Genomic DNA, 6,367 nt, shown 5'->3' with positions numbered 1-6,367 from the left:
CCATGATCTTGCGTGTGCGTAGGAATTTTTTTGAAATTACTACGTTCCCCAACAGTGGCATCCGAGCCTAGGTTTTATGTGTTGATGTTATATGCACGAGTAGAACACAAGTGAGTTGTGGGCGATATAAGTCATACTGCTTACCAGCATGTCATACTTTGGTTCGGCGGTATTGTTGGATGAAGTGGGCCGGACCGACATTACGCGTACGCTTACGCGAGACTGGTTCTACCGACGTGCTTTACACACAGGTGGCTGGCGGGTGTCAGTTTCTCCAACTTTAGTTGAACCGAGTGTGGCTACGCCCGGTCCTTGCGAAGGTTAAAACAGCACCAACTTGACAAACTATCGTTGTGGTTTTGATGCGTAGGTAAGATTGGTTCTTGCTTAAGCCCGTAGCAGCCACATAAAACTTGCAACAAACAAAGTAGAGGACGTCTAATTTGTTTTTGCAGGGCATGTTGTGATGTGATATGGTCAAGACATGATGCTAAATTTTATTGTATGAGATGATCATGTTTTGTAACCGAGTTATCGGCAACTGGCAGGAGCCATATGGTTGTCGCTTTATTGTATGCAATGCAATCGCCCTGTAATGCTTTACTTTATCACTAAGCGGTAGCGATAGTCGTAGAAGCATAAGATTGGCGAGACGACAATGATGCTACGATGGAGATCAAGGTGTCGCGCAGGTGACGATGGTGATCATGACGATGCTTCGGAGATGGAGATCACAAGCACAAGATGATGATGGCCATATCATATCACTTATATTGATTGCATGTGATGTTTATCTTTTATGCATCTTATCTTGCTTTGATTGACGGTAGCATTATAAGATGATCTCTCACTAAATTTCAAGATAAAAGTGTTCTCCCTGAGTATGCACCGTTGCCAAAGTTCGTCGTGCCCAGACACCACGTGATGATCGGGTGTGATAAGCTCTACGTCCATCTACAACGGGTGCAAGCCAGTTTTGCACACGCAGAATACTCAGGTTAAACTTGACGAGCCTAGCATATGCAGATATGGCCTCGGAACACTGAGACCGAAAGGTCGAGCGTGAATCATATAGTAGATATGATCAACATAGCGATGTTCACCATTGAAAACTACTCAATTTCACGTGATGATCGGTTATGGTTTAGTTGATTTGGATCACGTGATCACTTAGAAGATTAGAGGGATGTCTTTCTAAGTGGGAGTTCTTAAGTAATATGATTAATTGAACTTAAATTTATCATGAACTTAGTACCTGATAGTATCTTGCTTGTTTATGTTTGATTGTAGATAGATGGCCCGTGCTGTTGTTCCGTTGAATTTTAATGCATTCCTTGACAAAGCAAAGTTGAAAGATGATGGTAGCAATTACACGGACTGGGTCCGTAACTTGAGGATTATCCTCATTGCTGCACAGAAGAGTTACGTCCTGGAAGCACCGCTAGGTGCCAGGCCTGCTGCTGATGCAACTGACGATGTTAAGAACGTCTGGCATAGCAAAGCTGATGACTACTCAATAGTTCAATGTGCCATGCTTTACGGCTTAGAATCGGCACTTCAACGACGTTTTGAACGTCATGGAGCATATGAGATGTTCCAGGAGTTGAAGTTAATATTTCAAGCAAATGCCCGGATTGAGAGATATGAAGTCTCCAATAAATTCTATAGCTGCAAGATGGAGGAGAACAGTTCTGTCAGTGAGCATATACTCAAAATGTCTGGGTATAATAATCACTTGATTCAACTAGGAGTTAATCTTCCGGATGATTGCGTCATTGACAGAATTCTCCAATCACTTCCACCTAGCTACAAGAGCTTCGTGATGAACTGTAATATGCAAGGGATGGATAAGACAATTCCCGAGCTCTTCGCAATGCTAAAAGCTGCGGAGGTAGAAATCAAGAAGGAGCATCAAGTGTTGATGGTCAACAAGACCACTGGTTTCAAGAAAAGGGGCAAAGGGAAGAAGAAAGGGAACTTCAAGACGAACAGCAAGCAAGTTGCTGCTCAGGAGAAGAATCCCAAATCTGGACCTAAGCCTGAAACTGAGTGCTTCTACTGCAAGCAGACTGGCCACTGGAAGCGGAACTGCTCGAAGTATTTGGCGGATAAGAAGGATGGCAAGGTGAACAAAGGTATATGTGATATACATGTTATTGATGTGTACCTTACTAGAGCTCGTAGTAGCACCTGGGTATTTGATACTGGTTATGTTGCTAATATTTGCAACTCGAAACAGGGACTACGGATTAAGCGAACACTGGCGAAGGACGAGGTGACGATGCGCGTGGGAAATGGTTCCAAAGTCGATGTGATCGCGGTCGGCACGCTACCTCTACATCTACCATCGGGATTAGTATTAGACCTAAATAATTGTTATTTGGTGCCAGCGTTGAGCATGAACATTATATCTGGATCTTGTTTGATGCGAGACGGTTATTCATTTAAATCAGAGAATAATGGTTGTTCTATTTATATGAGTAATATCTTTTATGGTCATGCACCCTTGAAGAGTGGTCTATTTTTTATGAATCTCGATAGTAGTGATACACATATTCATAATGTTGAAACCAAAAGATGCAGAGTTGATAATGATAGTGCAACTTATTTGTGGCACTGCCATTTAGGTCATATCGGTGTAAAACGCATGAAGAAACTCCATACTGATGGACTTTTGGAACCGCTTGATTATGAATCACTTGGTACTTGCGAACCGTGCCTCATGGGCAAGATGACTAAAACGCCGTTCTCCGGTACTATGGAGAGAGCAACAGATTTGTTAGAAATCATACATACAGATGTATGTGGTCCGATGAATGTTGAGGCTCGTGGCGGATATTGTTATTTTCTCACCTTCACAGATGATTTAAGCAGATATGGGTATATCTACTTAATGAAACATAAATCTGAAACATTTGAAAAGTTCAAAGAATTTCAGAGTGAAGTTGAAAATCATCGTAACAAGAAAATAAAGTTTCTACGATCTGATCGTGCAGGAGAATATTTGAGTTATGAGTTTGGCCTACATTTGAAACAATGGAGAATAGTTTCGCAACTCATGCCACCCGGGACACCATAGCGTAATGGTGTGTCCGAACGTCGTAATCGTACTTTACTTGATATGGTGCGATCTATGATGTCTCTTATAGATTTACCGCTATCGTTTTGGGGTTATGCTTTAGAGACGGCCACATTCACGTTAAATAGGGCACCATCAAAATCCGTTGAGACGACGCCTTATGAACTGTGGTTTGGCAAGAAACCAAAGTTGTCATTTCTGAAAGTTTGGGGCTGCGATGCTTATGTGAAAAAACTTTAACCCGATAAGCTCGAACCCAAATCGGAGAAATGTGTCTTCATAGGATACCCAAAGGAGACTGTTGGGTACACCTTCTATCACAGATCCGAAGGCAAGATATTTGTCGCCAAGAATGGATCCTTTCTAGAGAAGGAGTTTCTCTCGAAAGAAGTGAGTGGGAGGAAAGTAGAACTTGATGAGGTAACTGTACCTGCTCCCTTATTGGAAAGTAGTACATCACAGAAACCGGTTTTTGTGACACCTACACCGATTAGTGAGGAAGCTAATGATAATGATCATGAAGCTTCAGAACAAGTTACTACTGAACCTCGTAGATCAACCAGAGTAAGATCCGCACCAGAGTGGTACGGTAATCCTGTTCTGGAAGTCATGCTACTAGATCATGATGAACCTACGAACTATGAAGAAGCGATGGTGAGCCCAGATTCCGCAAAATGGCTTGAAGCCATGAAATCTGAGATGGGATCCATGTATGAGAACAAAGTATGGACTTTAGTTGACTTGCCCAATGATCGGCAAGCAATTGAGAATAAATGGATCTTTAAGAAGAAGACTGACGCTGACGGTAATGTTACTGTCTACAAAGCTCGACTTGTTGCAAAAGGTTTTCGACAAGTTCAAGGGATTGACTACAATGAGACTTTCTCACCCGTAGCGATGCTTAAGTCTGTCCGAATCATGTTAGTGATTGCCGCATTTTACGATTATGAAATTTGGCAGATGGATGTCAAAACTGCATTCCTGAATGGATTTCTGGAAGAAGAGTTGTATATGATGCAGCCAGAAGGTTTTGTCGATCCAAAGGGAGCTAACAAAGTGTGCAAGCTCCAGCGATCCATTTATGGACTGGTGCAAGCCTCTCGGAGTTGGAATAAACACTTTGATAGTGTGATCAAAGCATTTGGGTTTGTACAGACTTTTGGAGAAGCCTGTATTTACAAGAAAGTGAGTGGGAGCTCTGTAGCATTTCTGATATTATATGTGGATGACATATTACTAATCGGAAATGATATAGAATTTCTGGATAGCATAAAGGGTTACTTGAATAAGAGTTTTTCAATGAAAGACCTCGGTGAAGCTGCTTACATATTGGGCATTAAGATCTATAGAGATAGATCAAAACACTTAATTGGACTTTCACAAAGCACATACCTTGACAAAGTTTTAAAGAAATTCAAAATGGATCAGGCTAAGAAAGGATTCTTGCCTGTGTTACAAGGTGTGAAGTTGAGTAAGACTCAATGCCCGACCACTGCAGAAGATAGAGAGAAAATGAAAGATGTTCCCTATGCTTCAGCCATAGGCTCTATCATGTATGCAATGTTGTGTACCAGACCTGATGTGTGTCTTGCTATAAGTCTAGCAGGGAGGTACCAAAGTAATCCAGGAGTGGATCACTGGACAGCGGTCAAGAACATCCTGAAATACCTGAAAAGTACTAAGGATATGTTTCTCGTATATGGAGGTGACAAAGAGCTCATCGTAAATGGTTACGTTGATGCAAGCTTTGACACTGATCCGGACGATTCTAAATCACAAACCGGATACGTGTTTACATTAAACGATGGAGCTGTCAGTTGGTGCAGTTCTAAACAAAGCGTTGTGGCGGGATCTACATGTGAAGCGGAGTACATAGCTGCTTTAGAAGCAGCAAACGAAGGAGTCTGGATGAAGGAGTTCATATCCGATCTAGGTGTCATACCTAGTGCATCGGGTCCAATGAAAATCTTTTGTGACAATACTGGTGCAATTGCCTTGGCAAAGGAATCCAGATCTCACAAGAGAACCAAGCACATCAAGAGACGCTTCAATTCCATCCGGGATCTAGTCCAGGTGGGAGACATAGAGATTTGCAAGATACATACAGATCTGAATGTTGCAGACCCATTGACTAAGCCTCTTCCACGAGCAAAACATTATCAGCACCAAAGCTCCATGGGTGTCAGAATCATTACTGTGTAATCTAGATTATTGACTCTAGTGCAAGTGGGAGACTGAAGGAAATATGCCCTAGAGGCAATAATAAAGTTATTATTTTATTTCCTTATATCATGATAAATGTTTATTATTCATGCTAGAATTGTATTAACCGGAAACATAATACTTGTGTGAATACATAGACAAACTAAATGTCACTAGTATGCCTCTACTTGACTAGCTCGTTAATCGAAGATGGTTATGTTTCCTAACCATAGACATGTGTTGTCATTTGATTAACGGGATCACATCATTAGGAGAATGATGTGATTGACATGACCCATTTCATTAGCTTAGCACCTGATCGTTTAGTATGTTGCTATTGCTTTCTTCATGACTTATACATGTTCCTATGACTATGAGATTATGCAACTCCCATTTACCGGAGGAACACTTTGTGTGCTACCAAATGTCACAACATAACTGGGTGATTATAAAGGTGCTCTACAGGTGTCTCCAAAGGTACATGTTGGGTTGGCGTATTTCGAGATTAGGATTTGTCACTCCGATTGTCGGAGAGGTATCTCTGGGCCCTCTCGGTAATGCACATCACATAAGCCTTGCAAGCATTGTAACTAATGAGTTAGTTGCGAGATGATGTATTACGGAACGAGTAAAGAGACTTGCCGGTAACGAGATTGAACTAGGTATTGAGATACCGACGATCGAATCTCGGGCAAGTAACATACCGATGACAAAGGGAACAACGTATGTTGTTATGCGGTCTGACCGATAAAGATCTTCGTAGAATATGTAGGAGCCAATATGAGCATCCAGGTTCCGCTATTGGTTATTGACCGGAGACATGTCTCGGTCATGTCTACATTGTTCTCGAACCATAGGGTCCGCACGCTTAATGTTACGATGACAGTTTCATTATGAGTTTATATATTTTGATGTACCGAAGTTTTTTCGGAGTCCCGGATGTGATCACAGACATGACGAGGAGTCTCAAAATGGTCGAGACATAAAGATTGATATATTGGACGACTATATTCGGACACCGGAAGTGTTCCGGAGAAGTTTCGGATAAAACCGGAGTACCGGGGAGTTACCGGACCCCCCCCCCCC

This window comes from Triticum dicoccoides, chromosome 6A (genome assembly GCF_002162155.2).
Source record: "Triticum dicoccoides isolate Atlit2015 ecotype Zavitan chromosome 6A, WEW_v2.0, whole genome shotgun sequence".
Classification (NCBI taxonomy): Eukaryota; Viridiplantae; Streptophyta; class Magnoliopsida; order Poales; family Poaceae; genus Triticum; species Triticum dicoccoides.
Note: the sequence above shows the minus strand (reverse complement) of the source record.